The sequence below is a fragment of the Lynx canadensis genome, chromosome D2 (assembly GCF_007474595.2).
Source record: "Lynx canadensis isolate LIC74 chromosome D2, mLynCan4.pri.v2, whole genome shotgun sequence".
Lineage (NCBI taxonomy): Eukaryota > Metazoa > Chordata > Mammalia > Carnivora > Felidae > Lynx > Lynx canadensis.
Window position 1 is genome coordinate 80,026,421 of NC_044313.2, and position 25,050 is coordinate 80,051,470.

General features: G+C 38.6%; 1 long non-coding RNA gene across 1 annotated transcript in view; it reads left to right on the forward strand.

The window, feature by feature from the left end:
* Window positions 1-22,565, forward strand: part of LOC115527052 — a 31,591-nt gene extending 9,026 nt beyond the window's left edge. The window contains exons 3-4 of the long non-coding RNA XR_003972833.1: window positions 1,107-1,431; window positions 22,073-22,565. This is a non-coding gene — a long non-coding RNA (uncharacterized LOC115527052). The remainder of the gene's footprint in view (window positions 1-1,106; window positions 1,432-22,072) is intronic.
* Window positions 22,566-25,050: the final 2,485 nt, after the last annotated feature.

The following is a 25,050-nucleotide window of genomic DNA, read 5'->3' on the forward strand; positions in this document are numbered from 1 at the left end:
ATTCCTTACAAATGAACAGTGACCTCAAAAAGTGTCATTTGTAGCTGGGGCTAAAAGTATAAATATTGCGTATAACGCTATAATAGTTACTATTAGTAAACCACTCAACATTCATTCTGCCTTTTTTCTTGGAATCAATGTGTGTACGTATTCACCTTCAAGGAAGGTCAGTCTGTCCCCACTTAAGGGAAGAGTCCTGATTGGTTTAAACCAATCCTGGTAACTATATTGTTCTTGCCAGTTTTGGTTAAATAAAGAGCATGTCAGGCACCTGGGTGGCTTAGTCATTAGGTATCTGAATCTGACTTCAGCTCAGATCATGATCTCACGGTTTGTGAGTCTGAGTCCCTCATGGGGGTGATCTCCAGCCATGCTTTGGGTGAGCTCATGCCCCACTTCAGGTGAACCCTGCTTCTCTCTCCCTCCCTCTCTCTCTCTGCCTCTCATAGGATTCTGTCTTTCTCTCTCCCTCTTTCTCTCTGCCCCTCACTCACTTGTGCCCTCTCTCTCTCTCTCTCTTTAAAAAAAAAAAAGAACATGTCATTCAATTCTAGGCACTGAGATATGAAGGACCATCTACTGAGCAGTTTCTGAGAAAGTTGTTTTGGTTCTAAAAAAGACGAGTGATGGGGCAATAAACACTCAACACTTTATAGGATCAGTGGATTGGAGATCCTAATGACTCAAAGGAGTATTGCAGTTGGCACAGTTCAATATTCTGGAAGGAAAGGAGATGGTATTCAGTGAATGAAATGCCTAAAATGGGTATTTCAAAGATGGTGGAGTACTTCTTATTGATTAAATGAGACAGTTTAGAATATAAGATTAAGAAAACTTAGCCAAGGCAAGTTATAGAATACAATTCTTTTAGAATTAAGGAGATACAAACAAAGAAACAAAAAACAGGCCAAGAAATCCTGACTCAAAATTTTTCCTCTGGTTCCAAATTTCTGTTCCTGCAGGATTTAAGCCCCAGTGGATCCTCACCTTCTAAAAGTCTATGCACTTCTCCCTCTATGCACCTCAGATCCCCAGCTCACTCAACAACTATTCCATGAAACTTATTTAAAAAAATTTATTTTACACCAACATTTTGTTTTTGATAGATTGGACTGATGGTTCGCAAAGACGAAAGAGATGGACAGCACAGAGATGCCAATAATTTTAAATATAATCTTAAAAAAAACTTCATTCTTAAAGTGAGTGAGAACAGTATACATAAGGAAGAGGCAACTGCCCTGGTCATTGTCACACCCAGATGTGATGACGGGACCTGCCGCGGGCATCTTGCAAGCAGACAGGAGCCAGCTTGCAGACAAGACCAACACAGCAAGATGACACGGCCGAATGTGGACCTGAGTCCTTCACGATACTGTGGAGCTGATCAAGTAACCCAGGAGTGTGCTTACCGTGGGCTTCCTGGCGTCTAAGGTAATACCCATCTTTACTGCTTAAACTACCCTTTGTCTCATTACTCTCCGCAGAAAGTCTCCTAATTGGTATAAGTGCCCATTAAGCCTCATTAGCCCCTTAGGTTAAACGTCCTGTTGTGCCTTTCTTGATCTTGCTGAAGTCACCTCTTGAGAATAAAAGCAAATCCCAGATGGTGACTTTCTGATCCCAGCTCCTTAGACCAAGGTCTCTCACTCAGAATGATCATGGTTTAGGAAGCATGAGAAGCACAGGGAAGAAGAGGAGGTGTGTGGGCGGTGACGGTAATCTGGGTCAGACAAGGTGAAGTGTGAAGGCTAAGCAGGAGATACAATTGAACCTCAAGAGAGAAGGCAACTCTCCCAAGCACAGCCCTAGAAAGCCAGTCCTAGGGACTTATGAGCCACATCTCTGGGGAGAGTGGTGGAATCCACGTTACCGTACTGGCATCACTTAGATCCATGCTTTTCCCTCAAGGGGAGGAATCGTTCATAGGATATCAGAGGACTCTTGTCATGCTTGTCTTCTTCAGAACCAGACCCAGTTATAAGGTGTTTCATGATGACATCATAGTCTAAAAATGAGAGGCTTGGTTTCAGTTTTTCCTGTAAATACTCAAGAGGCTCATGGCATTGGTCTCTCTCAGCTTGACACAAGTCTTAAGCAAATGGCCTTAACATCCAGTCTGGGGCTGTTCTCTCCTGTGACCTTAATTAAGCCTTTTTTGAACATCTTCATAAAGACATAGTAATATTCTATTTGTTATATGAGAGCTGTTCATGTGGATTAAGCAGTAAATCTAACAAATAGGCTATTCTTTCTCTGATGGCACAGAGGTATTTATTTATTTTTATGTTTTAGGCATTTAAGGAAAAAATTAATTCCTGGATATGTTAAATTGAGTTTGAGGGAAAAAGTAATAATAATAAGGATTAGAGCAGAAATAAATAGACAATGCAAAAACAATAGAATCAATGAAACCAAAAACTGTTTCTTTGGAAAGATGAACAAATTGACAAACCTTTAGTTAGATTAAGAAAGTAAAAAAAGAATACTTAAACTACTAAAATCAGAAGTGAAAGAGGAGATATTACTACTGACTACGGCAATAAAAAAACAGCATAAGAGAATACTAGGAATAGCTGTATACCAAATAAATTGTATATCCTGGAGGAAATGGACAAATGCCTAGAAACACTCAAACTACCAAAACTGGCTCAAGAAGAAATAGAAAATCGGAAAAGACCTTTAATAAGAAGATTAGATCAACAATCAAAAATCTCCCAACAAAAAACCAAAACCAAAAGCAAAACAGAACAAAAAAGTCTCCCAACAAAGAAAGGCCTATTAAATGAATAGAAGAGGAAAAAATACTTCTCAATTCCTTCCTTGAGGCTGGCATTACCCTGATATCAAAGTCTGACAAGACACTACAAGAAAAGAAAACTACAGACCACTATCCTTTACAAATATAGACACCAAAATCCTCAACAGATGCTAGCAAATGAAATTCAGCAGCATATAAGAAGGATTATACACCACGGCCAAGGGGGGATTTAGGCAATAGTAGGTCAGCATACAAAATCAATCACTACATTAATAGAATGAAGGTTGGGGAGAGCCACATGGTCATCTCAATTGATGTGGAAAAAGCACTTGAGGCGCCTAGTTGGCTCAGTCGATTGAGCGTCTGACTTGAGCTCGGGTCATGATCTCACAGTTTTGGGTTCCAGCCCTGCATGGGGCTCTGTGCTGACAGCTCGGAACCTGGAGCCTGCTTCCGATTCTGTGTCTCCCTCTCTCTCTGCCCCTCCCCCATTCATGCTCTGTCTCTCTCTCTCTCTCTCTCTCTCTCTCTCAAATAAAAATGTTAAAAGAAAAAGCACTTGATAACATCCAACATCCCTTCATGATACAAATATTCAATAAACTAGGAATAGAAGAGAACCTTCTCAGCATGATAAAGGCTATATATAAAAAACCTACAGCTAACATCATACCCAATGGGAAAGGATAGAAAGCTTTTCCTCTAATCCTGGGAACAAGACAAGAATGCCTGTTTTTGCCACTTCTGTTCAACATAGTGTTGGCAGTTCCAGAGCAATTAGACAAGAAAAAAGAAATAAAGTACACCCAAACTGGAAAGGAAGAAGAAAAACTGCCTATATCACAGATTACATAAATGTAGAAAACATTAAGAATTCATGCAAATATGCATACATACTCCCCCACATACTCCTTTTAGAGCTAATTAATGAATTCAGCAAAATTGAAGGCTACAAAATGACACAAAAATCAACTGAATTTTTATATACTAGCAATGAAAAATCTGAAAAGGAAATTAAGACAATTCCATTTGCAATAACATCCAAAAGAATAAAATACTTAGGAATAAATTTAACCAATGAGAGGCACAAAACTTCTATACTGAAAACTATAAAACATTGCTTAAAGAATTAGAGAAACCGATGGAGTTAAGATTGCAAAGCAGCATGGAGCCTTTAAGTTTGTCTTATTCCTGAAACTCAGCTAGATCACCACCAAATCACTTTGAGCACATAGGAAATTGATCTGAGGATTAAAACAACAGTCTGCATAACGTGAGCCGCAGAACTCGGTATGTACACAGTGTGGAGAGGTAAACTGAGGGAGGCAAAAGTCATGGAAGATAGGGAGCTATTTTCACAGAGAGAGAAAGAGAAAGGGACAGAATGAGGCGTATGGAGATCATGCAAGAAAAGCACCATCCCCCACCCCCCAAAAGTAGCTGGAGAGAAAGAGTGAAAACACTCACAGGGGACTGAACAAGAAATCTATTCCAAAACCACTGATGGGAAGAAAGGAGAGAGTTTCCATACCACCAGGATTCTACAAACAGTGGAACACAGAGTCTGAAGTTTTGGAGCTCAGTGCCTGGTGCTGTTCTAGTGAGGAAGTAGGGTGAATCCCCAGGAGCAGGCAGCAGGGTCTAAGAGGTCCACGTGTCACACAGGAGAAGTGGTTCCCCTGCTGGGAGGGCATTTGGTAGAGGCCCTATGGCCTCCCCACAGGCAAAGGTTCTAGCGGATCCTGGAGAGCACCCACGTTTGCTGGTATTGGGACAAAGACACCAGAGTGTGGTGAAACCTGGCGCCGGCTGTGTATTGTGGTTTGCCATAATCTCTGCCACTGCAGGATCCCACAAATGTTTTCTGGGGCAAGCTTGCACCGGCCATTGCTCAGTGATACCCTACCCCAGAGAGTTGGGGGTCCAACCCACAGGAGTCTCTGAAGTGTGGGGTTTTGAAACACAACCCGGTCTGAGACAAAACTCTGGAGGGAAGTGCTCCCTGGCAGGAGGATGGCTTGGACATAGACAGGGTAGAGGCGGGAGTGGATGGAAGCCTGAGACAAAGGAGGGATGTGTGATTGCGGGTTGATGAGGCCACAAAGTTCCTGTGCCAGAGGCAGGGGAACCGGGTGAAGCCATTTCCACCTTTCCAGTGCATGCACATACATGCCACACTGATTCCACCCCAGTAAGCTAAGCAGTGCCACCCAGTGGAGAACAGAGCCGTTACACCAAATTGCGCCCAACTGCACCCTCCAAGCACATCCCACACAAGACCAGCACAAATCACTCCACCTGCTTTGTATGCAGACTATAGAGGGCTTCATAGTGTCAGTTTTAGGGGAAACTGGATGTAACTTCATTTGGGTTTCATTCTGTTTGCTGGTTAGCTTACTTGTTTGTTTCCTTTGCTTTTGTTTTTGCTTAAATTGTTTTCTTCTTTCTTTTCTTTCTCTTTCTTGAATATAGAAAGAAAATTTTGTTTTTATTTTTTAATTTTATTTTTAAGTTTTTTATTATATTTAATTTCCTTTATTTTATTCTGTTTTATTATATACATTTTAAAAAATTTCTTACCCTTTTTTTTTCTTTCCTTTCCCTTTTTACTCTGTTCTATCAAACTTCTTTCAACAAGCAGACTAAACCACACCTAGGATCTAGCCTCCTTTATTTGATTTTTTGTTTTTTTTTTATTTAAAATTTTCGTTTTATTAATGTTTTTCTTCCCCTCAAATGACAAAATGAAGGAATTCACTCCAAAAGAAAGAACAGGAAGAAATGACAGCCAGGGACTTAACACAGACATAAGTAAGATGTCTGAACTAGAACTTAAAACCATGATAATAAGAATACTACCTGGGGTTGAAAAAAAGCAAAGAAGACACCAGAGAATCCCTTTCGGCGGAGATAAAAATAAAACCTAGATAGGCAGAAATTAAAAAGGCTATAATCAAGATGCAATCTCAAATGTATGCCACGATGGCAAAGATGGATGAAGCAGAGCAGGGAATCAGCGATATGGAAGATAAAATTATGGAAAATAATGAAGCAGAAAAAAAACAAAGGCAAAGGATTACAATACAAGACTTAGAGAACTCAGTGACTTATTAAAAAGGAATAACATCTGAATCAAAGGAGTCCCAGAAGATGAAGAGAAATAAAAGGGGACAGAAGGTTTATGTGAGCAAAGTATAGCAGAAAACTTCCCTGATCTGGGGAAGGACACAGACATCAAGATCCAAGAAGCACAGAGAACTCCCATTAGATTCAATAAAAACCAAACATCACCAATGCATATCATAGTAAAATTCACAAAATACACAGACAAGGAAAGAATGATGAAAGCAGCAAGGGGGAAAAAAGTCCTTAATGTATAAGGGAAGACAGATCAGGTTTGCAGCAGACCTATCCACAGAAACTTGGCAGGCCAGAAAGGAGTGGCAGGATATATTCAACATGCTGAATTAGAAAAATATGCAGCCAAGAATTCTTTATACAGCTAGGCTGTCATTCAAAATGGAAGGAGAGAAAAAGAGTTTCCCAGGCAAACAAAACTAAAGGAGTTCATGACCACTAAACCGGCCCTGTAAGAAATTTTAAGGGGGACTTTTTGAGTAGAGAAAAGATAAAACAAAATGAGAAAGAGCAATAGCAAAAAAGTCTGGAAAGGACCAGAGAACACCACCAGAAACACCCAACTCTACAGGCAACACAGTGGCACTAAGTTCATATCTTTCAGTACTCACCCTAAATGTCAGTGGACTTAAGTGTTCCAATCAAAAGACATAGAGTATCAGAATGGATAAAAAAATCAAGTACCATCTACATGCTGCTTACAAGAGACTCATTTTAGACCTAAAGACACCTGCAGATTGAAAGTAAGGGGATGGAGAACCATCTATCATGACAATGGTTGTCAAAGAAAAGCTGGAGTAGCCATACTTATATCAGACAAACTAGATTTTAAAATAAAGATTGTAACAATAAATGAAGAAGGGCATTATATCATAATTAAGGTGTCTATCCACCATGAAGATGTAACAATTGTAAGTATTTATGCTGCCAATGTGGGAGCACAAAAATATATAAACCAATTAAACACAAACATAAAGAAAGTCATTGATGATAATACCATAATAGTAGGGGACTTTAAGACATCACTTACAACAGTGGACAGATCATCGAAGCAGAAAATCAACAAGGAAACATTCTCTTTGAATGGCACGCTGAATTGGATGGACTTAACAGATATGTTCAGAATGTTTCATCCTAAAGCACCAAGTACACATTCCTCTTAAGTGTACATGAAACATTCTCCAGAACAGATCACAAAATGGGTCACAAATCAGCTCCAACATGTACAAAAAGATCGAGATCATATCTTGCATATTTTCAGACCACAACCCAGAAATGGACCCACAAACATATTGGCAAACTAATCTTTCATAAAGCAGAAAATAATATCCAATGGAAAACAGACAGTCTCTTCAGCAGATGGTGTTGGGAAAACTGGACAACAATATACACAAGAATGAACCTGGACCACTTTTTACACCATACACAAAAATAAGCTCCAAATGGATGATAGACCTAAATTGGAGACAGGAAGCCATAAAAATCCTAGATGAGAAAACAGGCAACAACCTCTTTCACCTTAGCCGCAGCAACTTCTTACTTGACATGTCTCCAGAGGCAAGAGAAAAATAAATTAGAGGCAAAAGCAAAAAATAAACTATTGGGACCCATCGAGATAGAAACTTCAGCACAGTGAAGGAAACAACCGACAAGAATGGGAGAAGGCAGCCGACAGAATGGGAGAAGATGTTTGCAAATGACATATCAGATAAAGGGTTAGTATCCAAAATCAATAAGGAACTTATCAAACTCAACACCAAAAAACCCAAATAATCCAGTGAAGAAATGGGCAAAAGACATGAATAGACACTTTTCCAAAGAAGAAATCCAGATGGCCAACAGACACATGAAAATATGCTCAACATGACTCATCATCAGGGAAATACAAATCAAAACCACAACGAGATACCACCTCATACCTGTCAGGATGGCTGAAGTTAACTCAGGCAACAACAGGTGTAGGCAAAGATGTGGAGAAAGAGGAACCCTTTTGCACTGTTGGTGGGCATGCAAACTGGTGCAGCCACTCTGGAAAATAATATGGAGGTTCCTCAAAAAGTTAAAAGTGGAACTGTGCTACAACCCAGCAATTGCACTTCTAGGTATTTATCCAAGAGATACAGGAATGCTGTTTTGAAGGGACACATGCACCCCAATGTTTACAGCAGCACTATTGACAACAGCCAAAGTATGGGAAGAGCCCAAATGTCCATCAATAGATCAGTGGATAAAGAGTATGTGGTATATATGCACAATGGGATATTACTTGGTGGTCAACAAGAATGAAATCCCTTCATTTGCAACAACATGAATGGAACTAGAGTGTATTATGCTAAGCAAAATAAGTCAGAGAAAGACAAATATATGATTTCACTCATATGTGGAACTTAAGAAACAAAATAGATGAACATAGGTGAAGGGAAACAAAAATAAGATAAAAACAGAGACAAACCATGAGAAACTCTTAAATGCAGAGAACAAACTGAGGATTGCTGGTGGGGTGTTGGGTGGGGGGATGGTCTGAATGGGCGATGGACATTGAGGAGGGCACTTGGGATGAGCACTGGGTGTTGTACGTAAGTGATGAATCATTAAATTCTAATCCTGAAATCATTATTACATTGTATGTTAACTAACTTGGATTTAAATTTTACAAAAATAATAAAGTAAAAAAAAAACTAGAGAAGCCTAAATAAATGGAAAGGCATCATGTGTTCATAGATTTGGAAGACAGTATTGTTAAGATGACAATATTACCCAGAGTGTTATGCATATTTGGTGCAATCACTATCAAAGTCCCAACAATGCTTTTGCAGAAATGGAGAAGCCCGTCCTAAATTCTGGGTCAAGGGACCCAGAATAGCCAAAACAATCTGAAAAAGAACAGAGTTATAGCACTCACACTTCCTAGTATCAATACTTACTACAAAGCTATCATACTCCAAACCATGTGACCCTGGCATAAGGAAGACATACAAACCAAAGGACTCGAGAGAACTGAGAACTCAGAAATAACCCTCAAATCTATGATCAATTGATTTTCGGGAAGGTAACTAAGACCATTCAGTGAGGAAAGGACAGTCCTTTACCAAATGGTGCTGGGGTATCCACATTCAAAAGTATGAAGTTGGACCCTTTCTTTGCACCATGTACAAATATGAACTCAAAATGGATCAAAGACCTAAATTTAAAAGCTATAAAATTTAAAAATTAAACACTATAAAACTCTTAGAGAAAAAACATAGGAAAAAGTCTTTATGAACTGAGGTTTGGCAATGGTTTCTTAAATATGAAACCAAAATTACAAGTGACAAAGAATAAATAATTTGGACTTCATCAAAATTAAAAACTGTTGTACAAAAAGAGCACCTTTAAGAGAATAAAAAGACAACCCATTGAATGGGAGAAAATACTTGCTAACCCTAACCCTAAGGGACAAATATCCAAAATATGTAGAGAATCCTTTAACTCAACAAGAATACAAAGGACTTAATTTTTTAAATGGGCAAAGGACTTGCATAGACATTTCCCTCCCAAAAGATATACAAATGGCCAATAAGCATGTGAAAAGATGCAAATCAAAACCACAATGAGATATCACTTCACACCTATTAGAATGGCTAAAATTAACACAAACTAGGGTTGGTTAAAATGTGGAGAAAGTAGAGCTCTAGTCCATCACTTGTGGGTGTGGGGAAATAGGTTTGAGAATTCCTTATACTTACATAAATGTGTTAAGAAAGCTTAGGGCAGAAAGTCACTGCCACAAGGTGAAAGTGCCCGAGGTTACCTAGCGAGATATTGTAATGGGATCATGAGTAACCTATTATATCACCTGCAGGAAATTACTTTCCATCTGATGCCAATATACTATTGTGCTTTGATCACAAACTCCTCTTGCCCCCCAGATCCTTTGCTTCTTACACACACCAAGTTAATGATTACTGTCTGATTGTTTTCTGAACGTTCACCACGTGTGTAAGGTCTTGTTTTCTTCATATTCACCACATGGGTAATATCTTGAGAGCCCAATAAATACAGAGATGAAACCCCTGTTCAGGGCTCTTGTTTCCTCCTGGACATTAGCCTTTCTCATATTCAATTCTGCATCTATTCTCTTGATGGACAAGAGAGAACTCCAGACTCATAGTCTGTGACAGTGGGAATGTGAAATGGAACAGCTGCTGTGGAAAACAGTTTGGCAATTCCTCAAAAAGTTAAACATAGGATTACCTTATCATCCAGCAATTCCATTCCTAGGTATGTATCCAGAAACAAGGACTCAAACTGATACTGACATAACAATATTCATAGCAGCATTAGTCATAATAGTCAAAAGGGGGAAACAACCCAAATGTCATCAACAGATAGATGGGTAAACAAATGTGGTATTATATATACAACAGAATATTATTCAGCAATAAAAAGAACAAAGTACTTACACATGCTACAACATATTGGATCCTGAAAACATTATGTTAAATAAAACAAACTAGAAGAAAAGGACAACTATCATAATGTACCACTTAAATATCTAAAACAGGCAAATTCATAGAGACAGAAGTAGATTCAAGATTTCTAGGGGCTGGGAGGAGGAGGGAATGGCAGTTAGTGTTTAATGGGTACAGGGTTTCTTTTTGGGGCGATGAGAGGGTTTTAGAGATAGATGGTGGTGATGGTTACACACCATTGTAAGTAATAATAATAATGCCATTAAATTGTACACTTAAAAATGTTTAAAATGGCAAAATTTATGTTTTGTATATATAGAGACATATACATTTTCTTATGATATCGATTACATATATATATATATATATATAATCACAATAAAAAAAGTTTGGGGATGCCTCGGTAGCTCAGTTGGTTAAGCATCTGACTTCGGCTCAGGTCATGATCTCACGGCTCGTGAGTTCGAGCCCTGTGTCAGGCTTTGTGCTGACAGCTCAGAGCCTGGAGCCTGCTTCATATTCTATGTTTCCCTCTCTCTATCTCTTCCCCAGTCATGCTCTTGTCTCTCAAAAATAAACAAACATTAAAAAAAAAAAAAGCTTGTCTTTCAAGTTGGTGAGTACATTGATTGGGAGTACGAAATAACTCACCCAGAGGATAAATATCATAATAGCTGTTTGCTTCTTGATTTAGCCTGATTACACAGAATACATATTTGCCATGAAATTGTAGTATGCTATTATATCAAAACATTGATAATTAACCAAAATAGAAAAAATATATTGAATCAGCAATGGCATTATTTTTATCAACTGGTTGCATCTAAAGAAAAGCAAACTTTATTAGTGAAAAATGAGAAAATAGAAAGTTTTGTGTAGATTCTGGGGAAATTTAAGGGCAGTTTCCAGAAGGTTAAATAGCCTGATTTATTTTATTTCATTTTATTTTATTTTATTTTATTTTATTTTATTTTATTTTATTTTATTTTATTTTATTTTATTTTATTATAATTTACTTATTTTTTTAATTTACATCCAAGTTACCATATAGTGCAACAGTGATTTCAGGAGTAGATTCCTTAATGCCCCTTACCCATTTAGCCCATCCCCTCTCTCACACCCCCTCCAGCAACCCTCTGTTTATTCTCTATATTTAGAGTCTCTTATGCTTTGTCTCCTCCCTGTTTTTATATAATTTTTGCTTCCTTTCCCTTATGTTCATCTGTTTTGTACCTTAAATTCCTCCTATGAGTGAAGTCATATGATATTTCTGTTTCTCTGACTAACTTTGCTCATTGTAATACCCTCTAGTTTCATCCATGTAGTTGCAAATGGCAAGATTTCATTCTTTTTGGTTGCCGAGTAATACTCCATTGTGCGTGTGTGTGCGTGTGTGTATATATATATATATATATATATATATATACACATACATATATATGTGTATATATGTATGTGTATATATACATATATATGTGTACATATATATATATATGCCACATCTTCTTTGTCCATTCATCCATCGATGGACATTTGGGCTCTTTCCATACTTTGGCTATTGTCGATAGTGCTGCTGTAAACACTGGGGTACGTGTGAAATGGCCTGATTATTTTAAATGACTGTGATAGTCTAAATAATAGCCCCAATCATATCCACATCCAAATCCCCGGAACCTGTAAATATGTTACCTTACACGGCAAGAGGGACTTTGCAGTTGTGGTTAAGTTAAGGGAAGATTGTCCTGAATTATCTGGTGTAACCAGGTAATCACAAGGGTCCTTCTAAGTGGAGGCAGGAGGGTCAGCGTGAAGAAAGATGAGATGAGACAACGGCCATGGCAGAGAAGGTGATGTGATGGCAGACACAGAGGCCAGAGTGATGCGGGGCCACACACCAAGGCATGTGGGTGGCCTCTAGAAGCCAGCCAGAACAGGCAAGGAAGTGGGTCCTCCCTCTAGAACCTCCGCAAGGAAAGCTGCCCGTGGATCCATTTACACTTCTGATCCCTAGACCTGTACGATAATGAACTTGTGTTATTTTAAGCCACTAAGTGTGTCATAATTTGTTATAGCAGCCACACGATTAGTACGAGGACAGATTTTACTTCCAAAGTCATTGTTGCTTTTTCAAGGAACAGTTTTATCACAAGCACAATTTTTATATCACTCAGTTAAGATCATGGGTTTAGGAAGGACTGTTACCCTTGTTGAAGATAGTCCTGGAGATAATTCTACCATTTACAGTGCATTTGCCAACAAAGCATTGTGCTAAAAGCTTTGCATGCTTTATTTTAAAAGTCCTTACCACCTTTTCAGGTAGGTACTATTATCTCCTTTTATAGATGAGAAAAAAGTCTCTCACAAGGTAAAGTAATTTATTTAAGATCATACAGTAGTGGTGTGACTGAGCGTGCACAGAAAGAGAATAGACAGGAGCTCAGCTTTTTCTGTTTCGGGTGTAGATTAAAGACAGTTGTTACCAGTAAGGGAATGGAAGTCTGGGAGAAGAGAAGGAAGATGGAAAGAGATGTTGGGTTGGGCAGTTGCATGAATTCAGCATAGCACGGCTGTGGTTCACACGGGGAGATTAGGAAAGCAGGAAGCAACCAGCCCTATGTTGGGCATCTGAAAGTCAAATATTCACATACCTTGGCTGTTCTCAAAAGAAAGATCCATTTTCTTACAATTTCTAGAAATAGAATGCTCTTGGTATTAAAACTACATAATGACATCGTTACGTGGTACATTAGACACAAGTGTTATTTGTTGAAGCTTTTTGTAATCGTTGCTGTTCATGTAATTGGAATGTATATGTTTTGCAAACAACAGAAAACCTAGAGGACCTTCTTTGTTGTTGTTTTGTTTAGTGTAATTAATTGTCAAATTGGCTAACATACAGTGTGTACAGTGTGCTCTTGGTTTTGGAGGTAGATTCCCGTGGTTCATCGCTTACATACGACATCCAGTGCTCATCCCAACAAGTGCCGTCCTCAGTGCCCATCATCCGTTTTCCCTTCTCCCCCACCCCTCCATCCACCCTCAGTTTGTTCTCTGTATCTAAGAGTCTCTTATGGTTTGCCTCCCTCCCTCTCTGTAAAGATTATTCCCCTTCCCCTCCCCCATGGTCTTCTGTTAAGTTTCTCAAGATCCATATATGATTGAAAACATGTGATATCTGTCTTTCTCCGACTGACTTATTTCACTTAGCATAATACCTTCCACTTCCATCCACATTGCTGCAAATGGCATGATTTCATTCTTTCTCACTGCCAAGTAGTATTCTATTGTATGTATAAACCACATCTTCTTTGTCCATTTATCAGTTGATGGACATTTGATAGTTCTGCTATAAACATTGGGGTACATGTGCCCCTATGAATCAGCAATCCTGTATTCTTTGGATAAATTCCTAGTAGTGCCATTATTGGGTCATAGGGTAGATCTATTTTTAATTTTTTGAGGAACCTTCACACTTTTTCAGAGCGGCTGCACCAGCTTGCATTCCCACCAACAATGCAAGAGGGTTCCCGTTTCTACACACCCTCACCAACATTTGTTTTTTCCTGAATTGTTAATTTTAGCCACTCTCACTGGTGTGAGGTAGTATCTCAATGTGGTTTTGATTTGTATTTCCCTGATGAGGAGTGTCATTGAGCATCTTTTCATGTGTCTGTTGGCATCTAGATGTCTTCTTTGGAAGTTTCTATACATGTCTTCTGCCCATTTCTTCACTGGATTATTTGTTTTTCAGGTGTTGAGTTTGGTAAGTTCTTTATAGATTTTGGATATGAACCCTTTATCTGATACATCATTTGCAAATATCTTTTCCCCTTCCATCGGTTGCCTTTTAGTATTGTTGATTGTTTCCTTTGCAGTGCAGAAGCTTTTTATCTTGATGAGATCCCAATAGTTCATTTTTGCTTTTAATTCCCTTGCCTCTGGAGACATGTTGAATAAGAAATTGCTGCGGCTGAGGTCAAAGAGGTTGTTGCCTGCTTTCTCCTCTAGGATTTTGATGGTTTCCTGTCTCACATATCCATTTTGAGTTTATTTTTGTGTATGGTGTAAGAAAAGTGGTCTAGTTTCATTTTGTTGCATGTTGCTGTCCAGTTCTCTCAACACCATTTGCTAAAGAGACTGTCTTTTTTTTCCATTGGATACTCTTTCCTGCTTTGTCAAAGATGAGCTGGCCATACATTTGTGGGTCCAATTCTGGGTTCTCTATTCTATTCCATTGGTCTATGTGTCTGTTTTTGTGCCAATACCATGCTGTCTTAATGACTACAGTGTTGTAGTAGAGGCTAAAGTCTGGGATTGTGATGCCCCCACTTTGGTTTTCTTCTTCAATATTACTTTGGTTATTCGGGGTCTTTTGTGGTTCCATACAAATTTTAGGATTGTTTATTCTAGCTTTGAGAAGAATGTTGGTGCAATTTTGATTGGGATTACATTGAATGTGTAGATTGCTTTGGGTAGTATTGACATTTTAACAATATCTATTCTTCTAATCCATGAGCATGGAATGTTTTTCCATTTCTTTGTGTCTTCTTCAGTTTCCTTCATAAGTTTTCTATAGTTTTCAGCATACAGATCTTTTACATCTTTGGTTAGGTTTATTTCCAGGTATTTTATGGTTTTCGGTGCAATTGTAAATGAGACTGATTTCTTGATTTCCCTATTTGTTGCTTCATTATTGGTATATAGAAATGCAACCAATTCCTGTACATAGATTTTGTACCCTGCGACTTTGCTGAATTCATGTATTGGTTCTAGCAGACTTTTGGTGGAGTCTTTTGGGTTTTCCATGTAGAGTATCACGTCCTCTGGAAAAAGTGAAACTTTGACTTCATCTTTGCCAATTTCGATGCCATTTATTTCATTTTGTTGTCTGATTTCTGATGCTAGGAATTCCAACACTATGTTAAACGACAGTGGTGAGAGTGGACATCCCTGTTGTGCTTCTGATCTCAGGGGGAAAGCTGTCCATTTTTCTCCATGAAGATGTTATTAGCTGTGGACTTTTCATAAATGGCTTTTATAATGTTTAAGTATGTTCCTTCTATCCCGACTTTCTATCCCGTTTTTATTAAGAAAGGATGCTGTGTTTTGTCAAATGCTTTTTCTGAATCTATTGACAGGATCATATGGTTCTTATCCATTCTTTTATTAATGTGATGTATCACATTGATTGATTTGCAAATATTGAACCAGTCCTGCAGCCCAGCAATGAATCCCACTTGATCATGGTGAATAATTCTTTTTACATGCTGTTAAATTTGATTTGCTACTGTCTTGTTGAGAATTTTTGCATCCATTGCATCAGGGGTATTGGCCTGTAATTCTCCTTTTTGTGGAGTCTCTGTCTGATTTCGGAATCAAGGTAATGCTGACCTTGTAGAATGAGTTTGGAAATTTTCCATCTGTTTCTATTTTTTGGAGCAGCTTGAGAAGGATAGGTATTAACTCTACTTTAAATGTCTGGTAGAATTCTCCTGGGAAGTCATCTGACCTAGAACTCTTATTTGTTGGGAGATTTTGATAACTGATTCAATTTCTTCACTAGTTATGGGTCTGTTTAAATTTTCTATTTCTTCCCATTTGAGTTTTGGTAGTGTGTGGGTGTCTAGGAATTTGTCCATTTCTTCCAGGTTGTCCAGTTTGTTGGCATATAATTTTTCATAGTATTATCTGATAATTGCTTGTATTTCTGAAGGATTGGTTGTGGTAAGCCCATTTTTATTCATGATTTTATGTGTTTGGGTTAGAGGATATTCTTGGAAGTGAGAAGCAGTGATGCTTAATGCTGCTTTATATATGAATACAATGAAACATTTTTTAAGAAATTCAAAAATTTTAAAGAGAGTGGATAAAAAATATTTGATGATTTGGGATGTAGATGAGGGATGGCTGGCTGCACGTGCACACACACACATATATATATGTATGTATATGTATATATATGTATGTATATGTATATATGTATGTATGCATTTTTTAAATTTTATTTTTTTTAATTTCAAATTAATTAGCATATAGTGCAACAATGATTTCAGGAGTAGATTCCTTAATGCCCCTTACCCATTTAGCACATTCCCCCCTCCCACAACCCCTCCAGTAACCCTCTGTTTGTTCTCCATATTTAAGAGTCTCTTATGTTTTGTCCCCTTCTCTGTTTTTATATTATTTTTGCTTCCCTTCCCTTATGTTCATCTGTTTTGTCTCTTAAAGTCTTCATGTGAGTGAAGTCATATGATATATATAAAGACATATGTCTTTCTCTGACTGACTAATTTCACTTAGCATAATACCATCCACATAGTTGCAAATGGCACGATTTCATTCCTTTTGATTGCCGAGTAGTACTCCATTGTATATCTATATCACATCTTCTTTATCCATTCACCCATCGATAGACACTTGGGCTCTTTCCATACTTTGGCTATTGTTGATAGTGCTGCTATAAACATTGGGGTGCATATGTCCTTTGAAACAGCACACCTGTATCCCTTGGATAAATACCTAATAGTGCAATTGCTGGGATGTAGGGTAGTTCTGTTTTTAATTTTTTGAGGAACCTCCATACTGTTTTCCAGAGTGGCTGCACTGACTTGCATTCCCACCAACAATGCAAAAGAGATCCTCTCTCTCCACATCCTCTCCAACATCTGTTGTTGCCTGAGTTGTTAATGTGAGCCATTCTGACAGGAGTAAGGTGGTATCTCATTGTGGTTTTGATTTGCATTTCCCTGATGATGAGTGATGTTGAGCATTTTTTCATGCGTTGGTTGGCCATCTGGATGTCTTCTTTGGAGAAGTGTCTATTCATGTCTTTTGCCCATTGCTTCACTGGATTATTTGTTTTTTGGGTGTTGAGTTTGATAAGTTCTTTATAGATTTTGGATACTAACCCTTTATCTGATATGTTGTTTGCAAATATCTTCTCCCATTCTGTCAGTTGCCTTTTAGTTTTGCTGATTTTTTCCTTCGCTGTGCAGAAGCTTTTTATTTTGATGAGGTCCCGATAGTTCATTTTTGCTTTTGTTTCCCTTGCCTCCGGAGACACGTTGAGTAAGAAGTTGCTGTGGCCACGATCAAAGAGGTTTTTGCCTGCTTTCTCCTCAAGGATTTTGATGGCTTCCCGTCTTACATTTAGGTCTTTCATCCATTTTGAGTTATTTTTTTGTGTATGGCGTAAGAAAGTGGTCTAGGTTCATTCTTCTGCATGTCGCTGTCCAGTTTTCCCAACACCACTTGCTGAAGAGACTGTCTTTATTCCATTGGATATTCCTTCCTGCTTTGTCAAAGATTAGTTGGCCATACGTTTGTGGGTCCATTTCTGGGTTCTCTATTCTGTTCCATTGATCTGAGTGTCTGTTCTTATGCCATGTTTGTTTGTTTGTTTTAAAGAAAAAGGGCCTTTCTTGATTCTTAAAGTTTGGACTGTTGACTCCAATGGAGTTTCTGCCCTCAGGTCAAATCCCAGGGATAAGAAGAATTGTGAGGCATCTGACCAAACAAAGAAAAGATAAAGTTATTATAGGATTTGGGGTAAGAGTAGAATTTGAGGGGCATATAAATGAAGCAGCGTTTGGGTAGACTGAAAGCAGATCAGAGGTCAACATAAGGTCTGAGAAGGAGCCACAGTCCTATTTCCGTGGAAACTACAAAGTTAAGATAGATGCAGAGTGGTATATCCAGAACCCCCTTATCTTAAGCTCTGTACCTGGGTTGGGAATCGAATTTGATTCTCTGGTCAAAGTGTCTCAGAATCTCCAGACAGAGTGGGATATTTTATTCTTAACGTAAAGTTTCAAATACCAAACCTTCTAATAGTCTATAGTTTTAGAGGACAGAGTTTTTTTAACAAGTCAGAAGACAATAATCACTCAACAAAGACGTTGTTATGACACTTGTCCTTGGGAGAAATAGCATGTTCTTGGGAGAGGTTGCTTCCTGTAAACTTTGTGGCTGGCTTTATCCATGTATAGTATTCCAGCCAGATAAGTGATGGAAGTGATTTTCACTATCTAAGCCCCTGCTAGTGCTTAGCGTAAAAGAGATAACCAGCCACGAGAGTGGAAAAGAACTTCCCAGGCAGGAAAGGGCAAGTGTGAAGGTTATGAACTGGAAAAGATCTTAACACATTCAAGAACCTATAAGCTAATACGATAGTAACACAGCAAATAATTAGAAATGAGATGGGAGAGATAGGCAGGGGTCAGATCTTGCAGGACGCTGTTAGCTTTATTAAGGATTTTGCATTGTATCAAAGAGCAAAGAAACCATTAAAGGGATCTAATCGGAGAAATTACCTAACCTTGTCTTTCTAAGACGGAGAATGCATAGTGGAGGCAACTGGTGGAAGCTGGTGAAGACAGTGGTTTTTATTCGGGTGACAGCAGTAAAGGACACATATGGAGAGATTCGAGATCTGGGGAGAGCTAAGCTAAAAGGTCTTAGTGAGAGTTTGAATGTGTAGAAAAGGAAGAGGGAGGAGTTAGGAGTAGTTTCCAAGTTCTGGCTGGAATATCCGAGTAGAGGGTGGTGTCATTAACGAAGATGTGGAAGGACGGGCTTCAAGGCAGTATTGACATGGCAGAGCGAGCACAGCTCTCTCTGTCTTCCATGTGTGTGACGTTCAAGTCAGGATGGCACGAAGGCACTTGGATGTATGCATTTGGGGCTCAGAAGAGACGTTCAAGTTGTTGATAAATATAGTCTTAAGCATCTCTATTTGAGGCCATGAAAAAAAGAAAGTAATGTTTGTTTGTTTGTTTGTTTGTTTGTTTGTTTGTTTGTTTGTTTGTTTAAAAAGAGAGAGATTCAGGACAAAGCTTGGAAAAACTACCAAATCCAGAGGTGGTCAGAAGGAGAAGAGCCAGGAAGGACTTTCTGGCATCATGAAAATGGCCAAATTCATTTATCAGAAGCTTACTTTGATGCTTTGGTACTATCTCCACTGTACCTGTCATTGGTTTCTTAGATGAATAAAAAATTGAGACAGATCCTGACCCAGCTTCTGTTTCTACCCACTGTTCCACATTGTCTGTATTCATTTTTACTTAGACATTTCCTTTCCTGAAATTCCTGTGACTAAAGCCAGTACAGGTTTATTTATTTGTGAAGAGCTTGAAAAAATGCAGGCATGCATGTGACATGTTATCACAGCACCAAAGAGATGGTTTAAATTTTATTTTAATTGTATGTTCTACCTACAGCATTTACCTGGGAATCCCAGACGCAATATATATTTTTCACGCTTCTGATCCTGTGCTCATGCTGTTCCCTCTGATTTGAACGCCCTGTCTTCCCTGTTTTTGACCAACCAAGTCGTACTCAACTTCTACAACCCCGCCCCAGTGCCATTCTCTTCTCTGAGCTGTTTGCTGTTCTAACAGGCACAATGAAGCACTCCCCCTCTACACCCCTCCCATCTTCAGCTTATCCTACCAGTAGAGACCTTGTCATATTTCATATTGATCAAGTATAGACAGGTATAGATCTCTCTGTCACTCTCATTAGACTGTGAGGCTCTTAAAGGAAGCAACCATATGTTACTCAACTTGACATCTGTGATACTGAGAACAACGCTCCTTGAATTTAGTCGCATGTAGTTGGGGGTGACGTGGCAAAAGATACCGTGGATGTACCTCTTTCAAGTTCAGATAAATGTTGTGACATATGCAAACAAAATATTCAGCTGAGTTTTTAACTTTAAATCCTATTTTGGCTTGTACAGCATGTAAGTTACATATATATATGCATACTTCTCCAGGGCTTGGAACATGCTGTTTCCTGCCTGCCATATGCCTCTCTCCTTCCGCTCCCACAATTCCACCGCGCCTTCCAATTTTAGTTTCAACCAAACTTCATCAAAGAAACTTTCAACGAACGTCTCTCTCCACCTCCAGGTAGCTTGCTCAAGTTGTGAGGTCTGCTGCCACCCTACACTCTCATTTTTATTAAAAAAAATTCTTTTATCTGTTTATTCATTTTTTTAAATTTAAATTCAAATTAGTTAACATGCGGTGTAGTCTTGGCTTCAGGAGTAGAACCCAGTGATTCATCTCTTACATAGGACCCCCAATGCTCATCCCGAAAAGTGCCCTCCTTAATGTCCATCACCATGCACTAAGGGGGGAGGGGCAGAGAGGGAGAGAAAGAGAATCCCAACAGGCTTTGCTCAGCGCAGAGCCCAATTCAGGGTTTAATCCTACGAACCATGAGAACATGACCTGAGCCGAAATCAAGAGTCAGAAGCACAACTGACTGAGCCACCCAGGCACCCCTGCACTCTCATCTTTAACTCTCATCTTTTAGTTACGCAGTGAGTGTTGCTTTATCTCTAAGACTGAAAACTCCAAGAGGGTAGGGAGAAAATCTATATCTTTGTTTTTCCCCGTGAGGCAGGGAGGGAGGGCAGATTTCTAAATTTTTTTGAAAGTAGACGAAAGAAACCAAATAAAATAATAAGCTCCCTGTACCATCACTCAGCCCTAGTAATCATGAACCCATAGCCAGTGCTATCTCTGCTGCACCCCTACCCATCCCCCACACCTTTATATTATCTTGAAGGAAGTGTCAGACATCATATGATTTTATTTGCAAATATTTCGGTATGTTTGAGAAAGCACTCCTTTTTATAACATAACCACAATGCTACTGTCACACCTAGAAATGAATTAAACAGCTTTAATATCATCAAGTATCCAGGAAGAATTTAAATTTCTAATTATCTCATCATTTTTAAAATGTGCTTTCTGGACTCTGGATATAAACAAGGTTCAACATCTTGAACTTAGTTAATAGTCCAAAGACATTAGCTTTTTAGCTTTTTTAAGCTACAGAGTCACCCTCTTTTTTTTTCTTTTTTTTTATTAAAAAAAATTTTTTTTATGTTTATTCACTTTTGAAAGGCAGAGACAGAGAGAGCACAAGCAGTGGTGGGGCGGAGAGAGAGGGGGACACAGAATCTGTAGCAGACTCCAGGCTCTGAGCTGTCAGCACAGAGCCCGACACGGGGGCTCGAACTCACTAACCGTGAGATCATGACCTGAGCTGAAGTCGGACGCTCAACCGACTGAGCCACCCAGGCGCCCCTTTTTTCCTTTTTGTTTCATACATTTGTAATTGTAGTGTAAACACTACTTTTTTTAAAACAAGTTAAAAAAAGATTTGGGTATATGCCCAAATCTTAATCCAGTCCTGGTCATAGTATTTATTTTGGTAAATATGGTATTTGATGAGTGGATGGATGGTTAAAAATGGGGTTCATGAATGAGAAATCCAGAGAAGAGATACCAAAAGAAGTAAAACTTAATAGCAGTCTGATTTCTATGATCTCATATTTCTGTAGTCTCCTCTGAATGTTGAAACTTATTTGATATACAACAAATACATGATTTTGAGGTAAATAGTATCATTCTTTGAAAATATCTAAGAATTTAATTCACCTTTGAATTCTTGTATCACTTCATTTTAACTACATCTGCTGGATAAAAATGGCCATTCAAGCAACAGAATGAAGGCAGCCTAAAAAGGGTTTTTATTGTTTAATAAAATTTACTACCCCCACCCCCCCACTTAAGAAACTGTCATTAGTAGACCATGCAGCCCCTATTTTACTATTGTTGGATGTATCAACTGCTCATGCAGGGCCTGATGAGAACACTGCAGCCTTTAATGCAATCAGATTCCTTGGTAAGGGATCATATCTTCTTACCAGGTGCTGACACTATAGAAAGCGGAAAGGAAGCCCAACAGGGACTCAACATAGACAACGATATTATTGAAAACAGAGCAACTACTGGAAGAAGGAATTCTCAGTCAACAACAGAGAAAACATGAAACAGAAGTTCAACTCAACGCTTAATTCACATTGTTAAAAACAAGACAGCAGGACCAAAATGGAGTCACTCACGGTAAGCCCATGTCATCACACCAAGACTTAATTACAGTTTTGATCTCTCCGAGAAATGGAATCTTAAACCAATGAATCACTAATCACCTGATCAGCACTAGTGAAGAAGTTTGCCTGAGAGACTCCTATGATCCCCTAAAGAAAAGTGACTGTGCCCCAGCCAGTCCACTTCCTGCTAGTATAACTTTCTTGTTACTGCTCCCTTCCGGCTATAAAAGTCTTTTATTTTGTACAGCCTCTCACAGCTCTTTTCTGTCTGCTAAACAGGATGCTGCCCATTTCGTGAATCACTGAATAAAGCCAAGAAGATCTTTAAAATTTAAATTTACTCAGGTGAATTTTGTTTCTTAACAACACTAACCAATGAGCACAGAAATGAAACTATTTTCCCTGAGATAATATCAACAGTACCTTTAAAGTTTATTATTATTACATGTTATAAAGTGCGAACTAAAGGTCTTCCTCTCTGGAGCCTCCCCCATTCAGATTTCCAGAGGTAAAGCCACTGTTTCTTATATATCCAGCCATTTGCTGTTAGAATGCAAACCTGTGTGTCTCTGTATATATCCATATGTGTGTATGTATATATCCATGTATACATGTACACACATGTATACATGTACACACATGTGTATACATATGTGTATATACACGTACATATGTGTATGCATGGGTATACACACATATGGACATGTATGTATATATGTACACACATGTGTTTATACATACATACAGGATCAAACTAAACTAATTCTTCTTTACCATATTATTATTTTTTATCCGTAAATGTATCATAGGTATTTTTCCATGGGAACATGTATAGTCTCATTCTTTTTAATGGTTCCATAGCATTTCATCATGTCTGGTTGTACCATAATAATTTATTTAATCAGTCCCCTCACGATGGCATTTCGACGTTTTTCTGTTACACACCACCTCCTTTCCCGGTACACGATGCTGCAGTGGTCAGACCTACTGTGTATAAACTTATGTGTAGGGTAAGTTCCTGAAAGGGGAATTTCTAGGCTAAAGGATGTTGTGCTGTCAACAGATGTTACCCAGTGGTTCTCTGAAGATGTTATACCAGTTCACACGACCACCACAGCTTATGAGAGTGCTTTATTTCCCTTCCCTCTGGCCAACACTAAGCATCATCCGTCTTTCTAATTTTTGCCTGTTTGAACGATGAAAAATGATTTCCCACTGCTGCCTTTTGTTTTGTTCACAAGTGTCAGCGTGGGGAAAATCTTAGTGACTGAGAAAACCATACACCGCTAAGTAGGGTACAAGAACAGAATGTGTTACAGTGGAACCACCAGTGTGAACCGTAAAAAGAAATCTTTTGTTGAAATTATGTATTATTTATTTATAAATATTTATTCTTGAGAGAGAGAGAGTAAGAGAGCAGGGGAGGAGCAGAGAAAGAGGGCGACAGAGAATCTGAAGCAGACTCCACACGGTCAGCACAGAGCCTGATGTGGGGCTTGAACTCCGGAACCGTGAGATCATGACCAGAGCCAAAATCAAGAGTCAGACACTTAACCAACCGAGCCACCCAGGCGCCCCGGAAGAATTCTTTCTTGTGGTAGTTCTGAGCACCACAGAAACAGCCCTTTTGCTCACCACCACCGCTTATGTTACGCATAAGCTGCAGCTCATATCCGGATCTGTAACATCATTCTCTACTAGAGGAAACCAAGGCACCTGAGGATATTTAATTTAATATCCCAGGGCAGGAAGCAATCAGGAGGCATCCAGAAATTCCTATGTTGTTGTTGTTGATGTTGTTTTTCTAGGAAGACAGGGTGTTCTCAAGATCTTTAGAGGCAATTCTAAAAAGCCAAGAGGCAATTTAAGGGGGTTCCTTATCACCTAGTTAAGCCAATTTGATCATAAAAAATTATAATAATTATGTCGAATTGGAACTCATTGAGTTTTTAAAGGACCAAGAGTTTATAAAACTAATGTGCAAAAGGAAAATTTATACAAGGTATAAAAATGATCATTGTAATACATAAAAAAAGTAAATTATGTTTAGCTTTATTTTAGTAAGTAGGATATTGTTTATTATACAATATATAATTTAATGTTAATTAGATCTATTTTTATTAAGTTTATCCATTCACAAGGAAGAGGTTAAGTTCCTGCTTCTGTCTGTATGGACAGAAAGGGTGAACCAATGTTTATGAATTTTTTCCAACAGTTCTGAAAAAAAAAAAAAAGAATTGTATCAAGGAAGGGCTGATCAACAAGGAGGGTCTCTCTGGGGAACAGGAGGTAATAGCTGATTAGCACCTCTAGGCATACACAGTAATCATGTAAATGAGAGTCCAATGGTGTGTTTGAAGATGTGCTTCGAGATGACAAATTGGACACATGCCCTCCAAAAACCTAACTGCATACACTCATTTTCCCATCTTCCGGGTAATATAACATTTAACTGACCCTATAATTATAATGAGGTACCGATAAGACATACATAAGTTTCTAGTGACACCAACAGACTATGTCAATATATCATTATGAAAGGATAAAAATTAGGTGCCGCCAGCCCACAGAGCCCCTCAATTCCAGTAAAAACACCAAGTTTTCTAAAATTTAAATCTATGCGTATGAAATGTATTAAGGATAGTGTGGCAGGCTGAATAATGATTTCTCAAGATGCCCATGTCCTAATCCTCCAGATTCTGTGAATTTCACCTGGTATGGCAAAAGGGATTTTGCAGAAGGATTAAGAACCTTAAGATGGGAGACCGTTCTGGATGTTCTGAATAGGCTGATGT